The 18563-nt window shown below is 34.8% G+C and overlaps 1 protein-coding gene across 5 annotated transcripts in view; it reads right to left on the minus strand.

Annotated features, from left to right (window-relative positions):
• Positions 1 to 8672, minus strand: part of LOC113226508 (putative epidermal cell surface receptor) — an 87516-nt gene extending 78844 nt beyond the window's left edge. For 2 of the 5 annotated variants that reach the window (XM_026459145.1, XM_026459144.1), the window contains exon 1: positions 8490 to 8672. The gene's annotated coding sequence lies outside the window, so the exon portion shown is untranslated. The remainder of the gene's footprint in view (positions 1 to 8489) is intronic. The other 3 variants (XM_026459147.1, XM_026459146.1, XM_026459149.1) reach the window with 2 other exon arrangements.
• Between the last annotated feature and the right edge of the window lie 9891 nt (positions 8673 to 18563).

An 18563-nucleotide genomic window follows, 5' to 3' on the forward strand; every position in this document is an offset into this window, starting at 1 on the left:
TCGAGATATGAAGTGTAGTTTTTTTGCGTATGATATAAATATATTTTTTATTTTGATCGCAATCACAGACTATGTTCCACGACCGAGAACTCATTACATTTCCATTGTATCGCAAATGTCTCTAAACGGTAACCACTTTCCAAGAAGTGGACCGACAGGCCCCTTAACGGTTCGAATGTAATAAAAAAAATCCTAAATCATTCACTGCTGTAACAAACCTATTTAACTTTGCGTATCACGTAGTTCCATAAAATCCGCTAGATGGCATTGACCAATTTTATCTAAATTGTACATCGCGGTGTTAAAAGATTTTCCCTTAAATTTATGCGAGAAAAACTTAGGTACTATAGATTTGTTTCCAGGAGTTGTCTACTTATGGAAACGACTACCTGGACCTGTCTGATTACCTTTAAAATAAAACTAAGAGCACGGATTTGGAAGTGTTTACTCAATTTGGTGACGCCATCCATATGTGAAAGAACACGATAATATTTTATAATTTTTTTGGTCTACCTGTATGCAGACTTATTTCGTCGCTTCATTACATATAGTAGACTAACAAATGAAAACAAAAACGATACCACAACAAATGTAGAACATAACAGTACTGAGATATTAGCAGCTACTTTTCAACTTATCTAACGTTAACGTAAACCGCAGTTAATTGGAAGTGCAGTTACGGTAAATATAAAAGCAATTTAGAAATATATTCACATTTTTTAATTATTTTCATTTGCGTATCTGCGAGCAATTAATTGAGTCATTTTAACGAAATATTCATTAAGATAATCTTTATAATACATTTACAGTTAGCACTTGAAAATGAAAAAAGCCCAATACAAAACAGTGTACTCCAAAATGTCAATAAAGTCACAATCTCCATGAACTTATTATTATTTTATTTCCCATATCTATTTTAGATTCGTCTCTCCCATGGCCTAGTCGATATGTTTTTACAAGTAACTGCCTCCGTGGCCGAACGCTCATTATACTGGTCTGCCATGCAAAAGTCCCGGGCCGGAAGAAATATTTGCATGGCCTACATTTAATTCTTTCGTGAGTTTGGGTGTAATTTATGGTTGTCTATTAGTGTGTCCATGGCACCCGCGATACAGGGTTTCCTTAGTGCTTATTTTAATGTTATTATAAAAAACCCAGTCAACACATCGGACAATTTACACAGATTGTAGACATATTCCGTACTTTTTTACATTCCATATATGCGCGATGCATTGAATATCTGAATGAAGAATCAGCCAAAATTATTTCACGATTTTTTGCAAGTACACACATCAACAGGGTCTAGGGATCAAGGACGTTTTTGCCGATTACTGAAAACTAGGTTTTCTAATTAGTTTTTTTTAACACCGATGGATTCTTTTTCGATCAATTTTATAATTTTAATTTGAAAATGAAATTGACCAAAACAAAATCCATAGTGTTAGAAAAATAATTAAAAACCTGATTTTCTGTAATTAGCAAAAACGTGCTTGATCCCTACTTTTGATGTGTGTATAAAAACACATCAGCTGAGATATTGGTAGCATCGTTTTCTTACACCGTGTGGAATACAAGCTTTCTATTTACGGCTTGTTTGTATAAACAAATGCAAAGAGTATAAAAAACAGAAACGAGATATTCTAGAGCCAGGACGAGTTCTAAAACCGGAAGAAAATTATAAGTAGCAAAGTTGCAAGTCGTGGGGATATTACTACGCAAATTTAACTAGTCAACTTAGTTAATTGAAAGGGCGTTGAATATGTATTTTTAGATTATTTTAATAGCACATGCAGCGCACACGTAGCTCTGCGCTCCTAGTGAAAGAGTTCATCCAGGGAAGTACTGCGATCTTATATACCGCCAAGCAGTAATGTGAGCATTACTGCGTTCCAGTTTTGAAGGGTAGGGATGTTGGTGAAATTACAGGCACGGGAGAAATATTTGTATGTCTACATTTTTTTTCTCGTGAGTTTTGGTGTAATTTGTGGTTGTCTATGAGAGTGTCCATGCCACACGCGACACAGGGTTTCCCTAGTTGAGTTGAGTGTATTCGTTTTTAATTAAAAAAATTGGCGCAATGGCAACACCTCTCCGATTTGTGCGGTCTAAAGCTCTGAGATACACTGCAACTGTTATAGGCAGTCATGTCGCTTACCACCAGGCCCGCGACTTGTTCGTCCCGTCACTTAGTATTGAAAAAAAAAAACACGATCGTAGGGTTGCAAGCGAAGTAAACTGGCTATTACATCCCAACATCATTTACAATTTCGCCGTTTACACCAAAATTTCCGATCACAGAGGTGAGGAAAATGCAACTGTAAGTAATCCAATTTGATCGCCTTCGTGTTAGAGAGCGCCAGGATATTGATTGCCGGGTGCTACATGAACAAGCGCCGGCGCTGATTTTTACATTGTCTAATGAACAGACGGACTAAATGTGGATAAGCAATCGCCGTAGTGAATAGATATCTGTATTACCAAAGAAACCACCGATGCGTTGCCTGCCAGAAAGAAGATTCATGTATTCTTTAAGTGTTCCCCGATGCTGTATGCATATTTGTAAACTGATCTGGTATTCAAAACCACTGTTTCACAAGGAGCTCTACAGATACTATTCAAATTAATAAAGTTGATTTTAGACTTACGTATTTAGTCTGCCGACTTTAGAATTATTTCTAGCGATAATTTAATGCGGATCCTTCTCATGTAAATAATGCAACAGACTGCAACGTATTAACTTCAGAGCTCTAACTAACTACTCATCTCGCACATATACTGTGCTAACTTCAGAGCCACTCTAACCTTCATGTAATATTCAAAATGAGAAAAACATAATATCTAGTGTTGCCTTATTACATAATAAGTATATTAAAAATCGAACATTATTTTAATTACTCTATATGTTGCATAGGTGTTGAAACGACATTAAGATACTTTTTTTTCTTTTCCTGAGTCTAAGCGGTCAGCGTTGGAGTTAACGATAAGATAGTTAACGGTCAAATGTTAACTTTCTTTCAAACGTATAAACCATAGCTTCCCAAGTGGTCCCCACTGCCCCCTAGTGGGCGCTAGTAAGGAACCTGGGAAGCATTTTGGGGGCCGTTGATGCTGTCGATGGTGCTACAGCATTTGGAAAAAAACCTGAATAATGCATATAAACTACACTACAATTTTTATTCCTTGTGATTTGTTAAGTTAATATAATACGTGTTTTCAATTATTTTTTGTGGTGGTGGCGTTGAAATTTTTTTATAAAAAGTTTATGAATTTTTATATTGCCGTCTGTTATACTTGAATTATCGTTGTGTTGCCATTATAATTCAATAATTACATGTCAAGAAATTCAGGAAAAGGATTTTTACGAAAAATAGATTAATTATAGGAAATATACAACTGGGAACAAAATGAAAATGTCTAATTCTTAGTCTTATTTAAAACTATGGAAAGAGAAACGATAATATATAATAACAAAAATATACAATAATATAGACTGGCTCAGGGAAAAGAAGCAAGTTATTAAAAGAGTGTAGAAAAGAAATTAAACATTATATTGCTTAATGATGCAAATACTAATAATATGAAGAGCTCATATGACAGATATAAATACTAATAATATGAAGAGCTCGAACCATTAGTTTGTTTGAAACAACAAATACGCGCTATTTAGTTCCGAAAAAAAATATATCATTTCCTATGGATAATATTAATATACTCGTACATTTCTCATTGCGGGTTTGGTACGGTGGGTAACGGACTTTAGTTTTCAAAACGATCGACCTCCGCCCGTATTTCTATTATGCTAATTCTTAATAATAGTTTATATCTAAACGTACGTCTTCGGATGGCCCGATTGTCGATTGTCTCTTACTCTTTATGTGGAACAATGAGATTGGGTAACAGAAATAGTTTTCATTCGGTCGCTTCAAAACTGTAGATATAATCATCATCCGTCTATTCTTTCAAGATCACTGTTCGTACAATGGAATAAAAAGATTTGAATCTAATTATTGTCTATTAAACAGTGCAAACATAACACGGTATATTATTGTAAAATATACTTTACCATCAGCCTATTATCAGAACGCCCCGCTGCTGAGTCTCTTCTAAATTTAGGTCCGTTTAAGGGTGGAAACTACCTCCGCTCTAGTTAAAATTTTTCCCGTAGTGAATCGGTTCTAATGCCCGTGTCGAGGGGCAGGGACACTGGCTTTATTTCAGGGTGCCTACCACAACCTCTTAAAACAATATTACTTTAACCTTACATTGAGATTTCGTACCATGACGCGCGTAAAGTGAGTTTATTATTATGTTAAAACTATGTTTTATTGGCAGCTTTGTAACTATTCATTCAATCAGTTCGTACTATAACGCGACTTTAATTTTAAAGTAACATTGTTCATAAGTCAAATTTAGCAATCTTATAATAGTTACTCGGACGCAGTGGGAACAATATTATTTTCGTATTCATTGTCTAAATATTGATTTGTAATGATTAAAAGTTAAGTGGAACTTATTTATTTACATAAATCTCTTCAATATTTTGTTTTATTTTTTTATTTAATAGTACATACGAAATAATTCTCGTTAAATGAAAATACGAGATGTTTATTTCGTAAAATTATGACAGCGACATCTATATGCTCCTTGGCGACACTAACAGTTGACAGTAGATCATAATTTCGAATTCATGAAAATGCGGAAAAATAATTGAAAACAACGTAATTCTAATAGATTTTATTATTACATGCTTTTTTAAGTTAAAATTCTCTGAATGTAAATAACATTAAGTACTTACACATTATAATATGATAAGACGATTCAGAACGTCAAAAAGAAACAGAAGGAATTATATAGTTGATATAGCGTTATTTCTTTCCTATTTTTAATAAGCAATAGGCAATACTGGGAAATCATTCGTTCTTTCAATCACTTTAAGCAATAATACATTACTTGGTTAACAGATTTGTCATGGTACGAATATGAGTAATATTACAATAAGCTTACTTTAAGCTTACATTGAAGTAAGTACTTATGCATCAGTGGCCGAACGGTTACCATACCTGACTACCACGCAGTGGTTCCAGGTTCAGTTCCCGGGCCGGGAGAAATATTTGTATGGCCTACATTTATTTCTCTCGTGAGTTTGGGTGTAATTTGTATTTCTCTGTGTGTGTGTCCATGGCACCCGCGACACAGGATTTTCCTAGGCTATGTTGAGTGTGTGCGTTATTACTATTATTAAGATTGTTTTTGGAAAGGTTATAATAGACCCCATAATTTGAAAAATGAATGTCATACTATACGTGTTCTATTGAGTTCAGTTGATATAAATGAATACAGCACTATTATAGTAAAATTTCGAGGTATGTTTTTGTATCGTGAAAATTTTTAGGCATCGTATTTTCAAACCGTATGCTAATCAGTGTATATCCTCAATTATATTATAAATTTTTTCCAAAGTGATTCAACACTCACTGTTATCCGGAATCAACCAAAGCCATTTGAGGTTGTATTGATTCTTAAGCTCATCATACCTTTTCCAAGGGCTGTTCAACATTGCATCAAATTACAGACCTTCTACTTAATAGACTACCGTCTAGGGTCTAGGGATGCCACTCTCGCTCCAACTATTGTACCGCCAAATTAGACCAGCTTCACAAAGACTGGTTCACCTCGTGCTATATGAAAGTTTTAAATACGAACTACACCTGTACCTAACATTCAGCGGCATCGTAATTTAAACTCCTGTCTCTTACAAAGTCAAATACTTAAACTCTATTCTTTTTGTTTGTACCTATTTGTTGTAAGGCAAAACAAATAAATATTATTATAAAACATGAGGATTTATGAATTTCACTTTTAATCCGACTTCAAAAAAGGAGGAAGTTCTCAATTCGTCTGCATCTTTTTGTGTGTGGGCATTTATGAATCGCTTTTACGCGATAACTCTTTGACAGGAATAGCTTGTGTCTTTTTGGTTTCATTAGCGAGTGCCTTGCCCTTTCTGGGAACAATTTTAACACACCATGTCTAATGCAATTCATATGCTGTCTATAAACGTCAAAAATAATTGAACATAGATAAGCATTAACCCGATAATTTGCTTCTCACGGCGGCAACAAAACAAAAAAGAATGTTGCGTGCGCGCAATACCAGACCGACAAATGCACGTACTTTACTGGATGCCAACGCCGTTGATAATGTATATTATGTTTGCTGGAATATGGAATTGACTACAATGATACTCTATAATGCTATAATGTACAATATATGCTTTTTCATCATCAACCCATTTACGTCCCACAGCTGGGCATGAGTCTCCTCTCAGGCGAGGTTTTAGACAACAGTCGATTTCGCTGGCCCAATGTGGGTTGGAGTCTTCACACTTTTTCTGAGGGTTGCGAACCTTTTTCGTCGTGGAGGTATAATTAGAATGTTTTTCTTCACCAAAAAGCTCATGGTAAATTTCAAATAACTGATTCCGTGGCTAAACATGAGATAGTATTGTTTGCTGATGATACTTCCTTATTATTTAAAGTTAAAAGGCACCAATGTTCCTACGTCGATGTGAACAATGCTATATCTAAAGTAGTTGATTGGTTTGCTGTTAATAATCTACTCCTCAATGAGAAAAAAACAAATTGTGTGAAATTTACATTACCCAATGTCAGAGAGACGGTTACAAACATTGTAGTTAGAAACGAAAAATTGAATCTTCTCTTTCTAGGTATAACGTTACATGCTAAATTGCAATGGGGTCCCCATATAAGTAAGTTATCAAAACGGCTCGGCTCTACAGTGTACGCGATTAAAAAAAATACGGAACCTTTCAGACGTAGAAACCGCTAGATTGGTTTACTTCAGCTACTTTCACAGTCTAATGACATACGGCATTTTGCTTTGGGGTAATGCCGCCGATATCAATAGAATCTTTGTCCTGCAGAAACGTGCGGCAATTTACAATGTGGGCCCCAAAGTATCTTTGAGAGATAAGTTTAAGGAAATTAACATTCTTACACTAGCCTCACATTACATTTATGAAAATGTAATTTATGTTAAGAGGAATAGTAATTTCTTTAAGAAAAATACTGACAGACAACATTAATACGAGGAATAAAAATAAACTAGCTGTTCTTGATAGTCGTCTTCACAAATGTAAAAATCATTCAAGTGGCAATGTATACGCTTCTATAACAAGATTCCGGTTGATATACAAAATTTGCCTTCCACAAGGTTTAAAACTATAGTGAAACAAAACTTTATACTAAAGGTTATTATACAACTTCTGCGTACTTGGATTACTAAAATCCGTGGTAGTAAACCGTTAAGCTCATGGAGGTAGTCTCGATCTCTGATATTTCAAAACAAAAACAAATATATTGTAAATGTTGAATGTGTACAAATGTTATTTACGAAGAGCAACCCCTAGAGTTTCATGCTCTTTCTTCTCAGGGGAATCTGCCTTACTAATGAGCGGTAGAGTTTAACCAATGTGATGATTTCAAGTGTAATAATGCTTACCTATGAAATAAAGATTATTTTGAATTCAAATTTTTGTCACTTGGTATTATAAAAAAACTTTATTTGTAATTAATTCTAAAAAGAACATTAAATGAAGCTGTTTATTTTTATACTGTAATTTATTGATTACTGTTAGAGCAGCGATAGCATAATTACACGATCAACATTCATAAATTAAAGTCTTTTATAATTAAGGAAATACTATATACCAACGCGTTTCACGTTGGTTATAAATGAAATATATAAAGAAACTTAAAACCGGTTTTTTTTTGACGTGTAAATACTCAACAATTTCTTGTTTTCGTCTTTTTGCTGTATCTATTTTGATAAGTAATGGCAAGTTTTTTATGTTTATTATTCATATTTATTATAAGGATTCCTTTGAGTTAGTATAATTTACGTTTATATGTTTAAAAACTAATTTTTATTATTTATTATAATAAGTATTCGAAAGAGACGAGATACTTTCGTTGATGTCTTTAATACGAGTGAAAAAATGTACAACCTAAACAAAATTTGTACGTGTTTTGTGAAAAAGCTTTTGACAAGATTTTATTTTAAATATTGGTAAATTGGGAAATTAGATTCATTTGCAAAAGATATTTGTGTTCTGTTCTGTACTTCAAGAAACAGATTTTATTAAATATTTAATGGGGATATTACATTATAGTTAAATATTAATAAATGGACGCTTAGAGTTTCTACATTTTGGTAAAGTGCTGTGATTTACGCCACTTTACTTTAATATATACTTTTCATACGTTATTAACTCCATTTAAATAGTTAATTTACGTCATTAATAAATAACGCGATAACAGACAAATGACATCACTATTTCTAATAAAATCTCGAAAATGTAACTAATAAACACAGAATAAGCAACATTCATCTAACACCTAGTGAGAGGCTTCCTTTCTATGATGAGACGCTAGCGTCCCTGAATGCCTCTATAGAAACATAGAACATACCGGCAAACAAAAACTCCAGGTAGAATTCACTGTAGTAACAAAAAACCAGATCCTTTTCACGTTCACTAATCAAACACACTGTTTAACAACTCTTGAAAATTTTAATAAACAAAACCTTTTTTTTTTCTTTATTGTCACGAGTTTCGCTTTACAATCGTAGTACGTTGATGCAGGTTGGCGCGCCGCGCGGTACTGACTGAGGTGCGCACGCGGCGTAGACCGGTTATGATTTCTCCCCGTAAACATCGAAAGCGAGCCTTCGAACCTTTCTTCGACTCGTGGCGAAACGCGGTGTGAAGTTTTTACTAATTGTTCTCGATTGATATTTGGAAATTTCGGCTTGAGTGAGTATTGAAGATTTGTTCTAATTTAATATATTCAGTACAACAAAGATAGAAGCAAATGCTCCTTTTCTAACATTTAAGAAAACGCTTGAGGTACCTAGATACGATGCAAAGTTGAACAGGTCTCCGTTATAACAGCTCTATGGAAACGAAGACACCTCAGGAATTAAAAAAAAAGATAATCTTAAATTACACAATTCAATAAACCTTTTAATTTTGATTTTGATTCTTTTTAGGTTTCTTCAATACTAAAGCGGTACTTCAACATCCAAATATAACCGTTAACTGCATTGACTTACAAATAAAAAGTCAATGGTTAACTCCCTAATTTTCATGATTGACGCATTTAAATACTATCACCCCTATATTCCCAAAGAGTAGGCAGAGGTTTACAGTACACTCACACTTAGACAAATATTGTTTACTTTTATAATGAGTCTAAAACAAGTGATTAAGTAAGTAATTACAACGATATTGTCTTCTAATGAGTCAGAATAGGCGATTAAATGATTCTCAATACCGCACAACAATGCCAACTATGGACTTTATCTGATGAGTAAGCTAATTTGTTGATTAGTTGTGCTTTCAGTTCTAGAAAAATATATATATTTTAAGCGCACATATTTTTAAACTCTAATGAGGGTAGTTAACAAATTAACTTAAATTATCGACTTTTTGCAATAAAAGGCCTAACATTTTGCTTAATAATTTATATCGTTCACAACTGTGTAACTGCTAACATTAAATCTTTGCTCAAAATTTGAAAATGGAAAGTTTAATCACCAATTTAGACTTGTTCGTTCTTCTAAAAAGTGAGAGTACTTCATTTAATCATGTAGTATTGTTTGGTGCTATTGTATCCCGCATAGGCGATTGCCTTTCTGATGAAGATCAAGTAACTCTGAAAGAGTTTTGTCGGAGATTCACGCGAACTGCTTTACAGAGGTGGAAGAAATCCAATCGATTCATTGATAATTTCAGAATTATACGGGAATTGGCTGCAAGCAAATATTGATTGGCCAAGTTGTGTGCAAACTTTACTTCATCAAGAACCAACTGCTGATGAGTTACCAGACACACACTCAGTCTCTCAAGAACCGTCTACTTCATCGTGTGTTGGAACAATGACGAAAAGGTCCCGAAAACCATTCGAAGATCTGGGAAGCAAACAAAAAAAGAGAAGATCTGATGATCATGCAGGCGAAAAATCCAGTGAATTAGCATATGCAGCTGCAGCACGTTTGAAAGAAGAAGGGCATGATGATATCGCATCTGTAATCGAGTATATGATGAAAAATCCAGAAGCAGCCGTTACAATTAATAAAACGCTTAAGAAACCATTGAAAACAGTCACATCTACACCAGAGAAAGCGCTTGGATTGCTTCTTTCACTAAAACTGTCAAAGTGGCAACATATTACGTTGCGAGAGGCTGCCATTCGGGAAGGTGCTGAGGGTATTTATCCATCCTAATATGAAGCAATCAGTATCAGTTACGGATTCATCGGCCAGGATTACCCTTCAAACTTTACTTGACATCACAGTGACTAGGATCCTTCAAAGTCTTTCTGATGATGTGCAAAATAAACACCACAGAATGCAGTAATAGTAACAGTGTGACTCATCAACTAATGATCGACGGTAAAGTCTGCACTTATCTTTCTGAAGCCAGATCAAATGCATCGTGCTACCTGTGTTTATCGAAACCAACAGAAATGAACCGCTTAGATGTAACATCAAAGACCGTTTGTTCTGATATATATGAGTTTGGCTTGTCATCCCTACATGCCCGAATACATTGCATGAAATGTCTGTTACACATTGCGTACAGACTTGACTTCAAACAGTGGGCTGCGAGAAGTAATGAGCACAAAGAAATGTTGCAGACAAGAAAGAAACTGATTCAAAATAAATTCAAAGATGAGCTCAATCTGTTGATTGATACAGTGAAACAAGGTTCAGGAACTACGAATGATGGGAATACAGCCAGAAAGTTTTTCGATCCTGAATATGCTTCTTGTCTTCGGATCCTGTTCTAATTGCACAAAGACCTAAATTAGATACCAAGAGAAAGCAGAGCTTTTTTGCTGAAACTCTTGATCTAATTCAGTTTCAGCAGACTGAGTTTGAGTTTTTAGATATCTCCAATCTCCGATAAGGAGAATTTGTAAATTTAATTACATATTATGATTTCTTGCTATTTTTTGTTATTGTAAGTTTATTGTACCAATAGATTTAAGTAGTTATTAATTCATCAAATTAGTTATTAAAATATTTTGTATGTTGTATTTAAAGTAGGTACTGCTTTTTTAAAATATTTTTTTGGTTTTTAGATATTTATGTAGTTAACTAGAAATGTTTTATTTTTAGTTTTGTCTTTGGTTAGGTTTTAGTATAGGTGCTTATGTATTTATTATTAGATATAAGTGTAATTTTTTTAATTTTGTTTCAGTTTAATAATATTACTTGAAAGTTTTATTGTATGTTTAAATTTTTTTATACAATTTTATTGTAACTTCATTTGAATTAAAATATTTTTTGTATATATTTTACAGTATTTTAATATTTTTGTAACCTCTGTTTTATTTAAATTATTAATAAAAAATAATAAGAAACATATATTTTTTATTTCATCTTGTTTTGTATATTCTTATTATTTGGAAATACTACGTTCTTAACTTAGACACTAAAAGGAGAAACAGTTCCTTTTAGTGTGTAACTTAAGAATGTATATAAATAAACAAAATAGGCAAAATAAATAAATAAACCACACGCAAAATAGGCGCTTTGTCGTCGAGTTGCGGATACCAGCCCGGTGCACCAAGTACCAAGTACCAAGTAAATAAACAAGAATATTTTAACAATTAAATAGGTAGTTGTAATTACTTAATCCCTTGTTTTTAGATTCATTAGAAAAATAAACAATATTTGTCTAAGTGTGAGTGTACTATAAACATCTGCCTACTTTTCCGGAATATAAAGGTGATAGATATTTATGTTACGTGTTGTAAAAAGTTTGTGTTCATCAACTCAAAGACTAAATCATTTCGTTTCACATGTAAAATTAAATAAAAATATTTTGATGATTTTTTAAAAAAAACGGCATTTATGACCGTTATCTGGAGTATGCCAAAAAATCATAAATAATTAGTACTATAACCACCTGTAAGGATATTACGGTTTTCCTTGCCGCTTAAAAGATAATTCGATTTTTCATACAAGTTTCATACAAATCTTTCGAAAAAAATATAACTCCTTCGTTTTTGAACATAATCAACTCGGGTGTCATATTTGTACATAGTAATAACTAAAAGAAGCAATATTCGTCAAAAAAACTGACACTTGCAAATTGAAATCCCTAAGTCTATGAAAGCCGATTTTCAGCCCACCGTGTGACGTCCCTTTATGAAAAGACTTATTATTGCACGGCTTACCATAGATTTAGTACAGCAATCTTGAAATCTCGATGATCTAGAACTTTTTATGAGATTAATATGTATTAAAATAGGTTTAATATGCAGTATTTTTTATTATTCATTTTTACTTTTCTATAATTAAGGTAAGAAAACCTTGAAAAATGAATCGATACGCAGTCTACAATAATCGAGCTCGTTTAGACTTTATAGTTTAAAAACGAGAAACAACCGACAAAGAGCGTAATGTCCAATGGTAATGGTTGGCTGAAGTTTTCGCTTGATAATAAAAATATGTCATTATATACTTAATGAGCATTTGTAATTTCGCATGTTACAAAATATGTTGCTATAAAATATAAAAACGTGAAACATTCGACAAATTCGCCAATTTATAGGGAGTCGGTAAGGCTTTCGTTTCCCTAAATAAACGTGTCATAATAAGAGAGTACAGTTATTAATTTATATATCCCCAAGACGCAGCAAACTATAATGGGTTAAGTGCTTAACATTTAATGTATGTATGTACTTTAAAATGTACTAAATATGCTTTCAGGCCCATCCACGCATGCCTACAGTTTTGTATGAAAATCGCAATCGGGGTTTTTAAAAATATTCTTCTAATTATTAAAATACGAATATATAGCGCTACATTTGAATGTGATATTTTCCTTTGTAATTTTTAAATTTATTGAATGTCACGATGTTTGACCATCAATTATTTTTGTAAAATTACTCCACCACTTGTAATAGTTATTAACCAAATTAGTTTAAAGTTGGTATAGCGTCTGGCAAACCATGCCAGACGCTATTCCAACTAAGCCTCGGAACGAACTAGCGAACGAAATTGTCTATGTGCTTGTTTCAATCTTTTTTGACGTAGCGCCATCTGTGAGAAATCTATGAAAGCTTTTCTTCACTCAGCCAGGTATGTGACGTTTTTATTATAATGTACACCTAGCATTCACGTGATCATAGGAATAATATTGTCTAGGTCTGAATCACGTCACATATGAGGTATATTTTGTTGCCCTATGTAAATATTGCAAAGTACCTACTCAACAATCCAAGACGAGAAACATTCGAGCTAATAGAAGCTATTGGTCAATGGTTGGGGCTGCAGAGGCTTTCGTTTGACTAATAAAACGTGCAATGACGCGGGCGTCAGGATGTTTTAAAGCGGTCAAGGCGCTCCACCCCGGCAAGGATACGATGACTCGCAGCATTAATTAACGTACATAACATGTCTCCAAATATAAACCTTCGGGTTTTTAGGATCCGGATTCCGTATCCGATTTAACTTCCTAAAAAATATTGTAGATGGCTTCATACATAAATCAAAACAAGTAGGAAATTTTGTAAACAGTTTTCTTTAAGCCTGTACGTTCAAATTAAACAGAAATATCTGAAAGTTTTCTCAGAAAATGACGTCCTTATTGCAAAAAACAGGTTCACATGTCACGAAAAAGATATTAAATTTTTGTCTGACGAATTAAAAAAATATTTAATAGCAGTAGAGATCCTTGTGAAACAATTCGTCCAGGGAAGTACCACCTTTCCTATTTCTGCCGCCAAGCAGTAATATGAGCATTACTGCGTTCCCGTTTTAAGGGATCAGGGTGCTGGTGAAATGGATGAAATATGCAGGGTGCACACGGGACTTGTGAACGTATGCCTCAGCGCATCCTTAGTGTGACGGGCGCAATGAGAGTGCCCCTTAAATCTTTGCGATTTGAAGCTCTGAGTGGCACTGCAACTGTTATGTACAGGGGTGTCGCTTTCCACCAGACCCACGACCTGTTAGTTCCGTCCTTTGGTATCGTAAAAAATATCTTTTTGGGAATGGAACATACCCTTACAGGATGCAAGAGTTCACAAGCTAGACTGCGAGTGCGGTCTCTTTGATTTGGGTTTGTTTTGACAAACAAAGCGAAGCATTTCTACCCCAATCAAATAACAATAGCTTAATTTATATGTCAAACATCGTCGCGTAATAAAATCTGCGAAAATGTCATGGACAAACCTACACATTTAATTAGGTAGGTAAGTTACACAAACCCCAGCTCCTTGTTAGAGAAGCCCGTTTTCTATCCGGGGTACCTACAGCGAGAGGCCATTGAAATTAAAAAAAAATTTCAACAGTTGCATGGAGAAAGCTTTTTCTGATCGGCACATGCGAATTCTGCGTGATCAAGTGCGGTGACTCCGCAATGTGGCCCTGCGACTATCCTCCTCTTCTTAGCCAGTTATATAATGGTGTTAAATCGGTCGTTTAAGGTGCACGTGTCACAAAGTCTTCGCCCCCTTTTTGCCCTGGTAAAAGCTGTAATAGATCATTATGCACTATACTGTGGAAAGGTTAATGGGGAGGATTACTGTGGAAAGGTTAATGGGGAGGATTTTAGGCTGTCAACCTCCACGCTGGCCAAATTCATTGGAAATCTGATACGCCTTCGAGGAGTTTTTTCGATGTGCAGTTGTTTTAAGATGCTATTAAGGCTGCTAACACACGGACAGCATGTCTGCAATTAATGTATGAAGTTGTGGTCCGCTGCAAGCGTCGGTCGCAGTTGATGGGAATCAAAAACAACAATTAGCGGTCTTAAGAGGGTATATAATTTTATTTGTGTCTGAAACAATTTGATATTCTACTCTGATATTCTATAGTAACGGAAAAATGTAATACGTAATTTTAACCAACATTATAAAAAACAAAAACACGGTAAAACTTTTCTCGACGTATTTATTTCACGTTTGCACAATTCTTAAAATATTTTTTTTCTAATCGCACCTTTTTTTTGTAATGGCACATATTTCATTGCAAATTCAAGTTTTCGATAGTGATAACTTTACTATTTAAATATTATGTTTAAATAGTAAAGTCAGCATTTGGAATCACTAAAATACGGTGACAAATTAGAAGTAACATCTGTACTTCCATTTCAACATCAACAGATACACTAAGGGTCGTGTTCTAGAACTCTACTCAATGCTCAAGTCAGGATTGCAATTGAACACAAGCACTGGAAATACGACCCTAATGGCAGGGACTTGAGTATGATTTCGAGTGCTTTAAACCATACTCAAGTCAGGACTGCACTGGAAACACAAGCACTGGAAATACGACCCTAATGTCAGGGACTTGAGTATGATTTCGAGTGCTTTAAATCATACTCAAATCCTGACTTGAGCATTGAGTAGAGTTCTAGAATACGACTCTGAGTATCTGAGCTAAGCGCGCGGCAATATCGCGTTCCACTGCATACAGTTGTATATATCGACTTCGCGCAACCAGTCCGTCTAGTAGCAGCCTTAAGCAAGAGATAATGAGAATACTAAACCGCATATAATTGTTTTGTATTCCTGAGACATTTACTATCTATATTGTCGCCGCAAACCAACCAACAAATGTTTGACAATAGGTTATTGATTAATAATAATAAATGTTGTATCAACATAAGGCTCAACTCACACTGGCGCAGACTCGAAGCGTCGCGACGCGTAATGTTTTTCGTTTATAGTATATTCATCTCTATTTTCCCATTATTAAGATACAAATTTGTGTTATGCAAATATGGAAATGGGCGTTGACGCTGGGATGCAGTCGAGCGTCCACGCGCGTCGCCAAATGTTGTAGTTGAAAAACACGACGCGACGCTTCGACTCTGCGCCAGTGTAAGTTGAGCCTAAGAGTCGCTGGTGTTAAGACATTTGCTTCACAATCTGTTCAGGCGCTTAAGTTCAACCTGCTAAGAATTTAAGAAGCGTATCTATAAATGTTTAACTTTTAAAAATAGGAAAGGTACGTATGTAGTTTCCTTACAAAAATAAAAAACAATCAGTTAGTTTTTTATTGAATTTAATCATCTTTATCGTTATTTATAAAGATTTTGATTTATGGCACGTGACATTAAGTATGAATAAGCGGGACGTTCCGCCACTGGCGGGACATTTGCTTGTTGAAAGATAACTCTTCAATATACTATTAACAATGGCATGTCAACTTCGTTAACTTGCATGTAATCTCCAACACACAAATGTTACGAGTTCAAATATGTCCCGAGACAATCGTCGGAAATCAAAAATTCCACGAATTGATTATAAACAGCCCCATAAGTTTGGCAAAATAAACAAATTCTGCGAAATCCTATTGTAGATTGTGTCAATGAATATTGACAAGTTTTAAGTAGGTATGCATACAGTATTCAGATGCTGTAAGGCAATTAATGATATACTTTGTTTCTAAGATGTCTACAAATTTGCTCGATTTTTTGACGATTGACACGTGTGATCAAATAAAATCGAGTAAATGTGTAAAAAGCAGACGATCATTATCGTATTTTTTGTAAAACGACACGTGTCGATCGTTAAAAAATCGAGTAAATATATAAGCACCTTTAGCTTGACGAGAAAACGACGGTATTTTGATCTTCTTCAAAATGTCAAATTGCTCTCGAAATTGTCGAAAACGTGATGTTCGCAGACTGCAGACTTGTTTACGCGACGGTGTTTGACATCAGTTATATGTTCTTTGATGCGAGTACAAATACTTCGCTTTGTTTGTCCCATATAAGAGAGACCGCACTCACAGTCAAGCTTGTAAACTCCTGCATCCTGTAAGGGGATGTTACATTTCACGGGTCTCAGGAACTGAGAAATCTTCCTCAGGGGCTTAAAATAGGTCTTGATAGATGCACACCTGAGGACTCTTCCGATCTTCTCTGTAACACCTCTCACGTAAGGTAAGATGGCAGGTCTTCGCTCGACTGTTGGTGGTTTCACACGGGGCCTGCGGCATTGGCGTGGAATCTTCAACTTATTCGCATGTAGGACTTGCTTTATGTGCTGAAGTTCCCCCGCCAGATGATTACTGTCGCAGACCATGTACTCTCTGAAACAAAGATTTGCTAACTGAAGTGGCTAACTGGCTAGGATGGCGATGGGAATTACCATTGAGATGCCTATCTGTATGGGTTTTTTTTTCGAAATACAGTATGGCCTAAGGTGTTATTAGGATTTATTTTAATTAAAACATCTAAGAAAGCTAAAGTACCTCAATTCTCTTGTTCCATAGTAAATTGGATCTTAGTACTAAAATAATTAAGATGGTCCAAGAAAGAAGGTATGCTATCTTTAGGTAATATTGTGAAAGTATCATCAACGTACCGTTTGAAAATCTTCATGGGTAAAACTCGCTCCTCGAAGTCTTCCATGAAAATATCCGCAACAACGGGAGATACCGAGGAGCCCATCGTTATACCGTCAATTTGTAGGTTGAATTCATTATTCCACAATAGATGGCTATCTATCATCAGACTTGATGTTAGGCAGTGTTCTAATAATTCTGCATATTCAATGGACATATTATGTTCCCTTTGCTTTGACCATGGTGTCATCATCAGCTAACCATAGATCTTTGATTCCACTGATGAAATGGTATGAATCCTTCACATGTGTAGAAGTGTTCCCTCTCAATGGTGACAGTACCTTTGCCATGTGTTGAGCCAGTTTGTAGGTTGGTGTGTTAATCTGGCTAACTATGGGACGGAGTGGGGTGTCAACCTTATGTATTTTTGGTAACCCATACAGTTTTGGAGGTTTTACGCAGCAGGGTACAAACTCACTTACACCAACTCACTTTCAGCGTATCAACTTAGTTGTTGTTTTTAATATCACGGTGGTAGGATCTTTCTTCACCTTTTTATACGTGCTTTCATCCGATAGTAAGTCAGTTATTTTGCTGTTATAATCTGACGTATTCATGACCACCGTCGCGTTACTGCCGTGAAACGGACTTGAAGAGAATTTTCGTAACGAAATTGTACATACCATAATGACCTTTGACAATTGTGTAACGTACAATCCAGATATGATACGGTAGCTGTGGTATTTCCCGAAACTGCGCGAGAATTCTCCGGAAGACGTGCGACATATTTTTTTACTCGTATCTACTTTGCAATAAATTATCTATACTTACAATATTTATGTCGTCACAAAGTGCAAAGGTCCGTAAATACAAGAAATGTCTCGTTATAGCATGAACAATAAGACAATGCAGATTTTTAAGCCAGCTTAAATGATAAAGTATTTACCTATTGCATTGATAAAAGGAGACTATATTAAAACCATTATCGATTTTCAAAAATAAGGAAACTTGTATATTTACGTACCTTGACTAAGCATTGCTGTTTCCAGCGCAATTTGATCACAACAATTATTTTGTCTGAACTATCAGGAACAAAACAAAATTAAAAAAAAACAACAACAAATCAATAATAAATATTAATTACTTTATTCAGAGATCTGCTCTGCAATTTA

This window comes from Hyposmocoma kahamanoa, unplaced genomic scaffold, assembly GCF_003589595.1.
Source record: "Hyposmocoma kahamanoa isolate Upper Pololo Valley unplaced genomic scaffold, ASM358959v1 192, whole genome shotgun sequence".
Lineage (NCBI taxonomy): Eukaryota > Metazoa > Arthropoda > Insecta > Lepidoptera > Cosmopterigidae > Hyposmocoma > Hyposmocoma kahamanoa.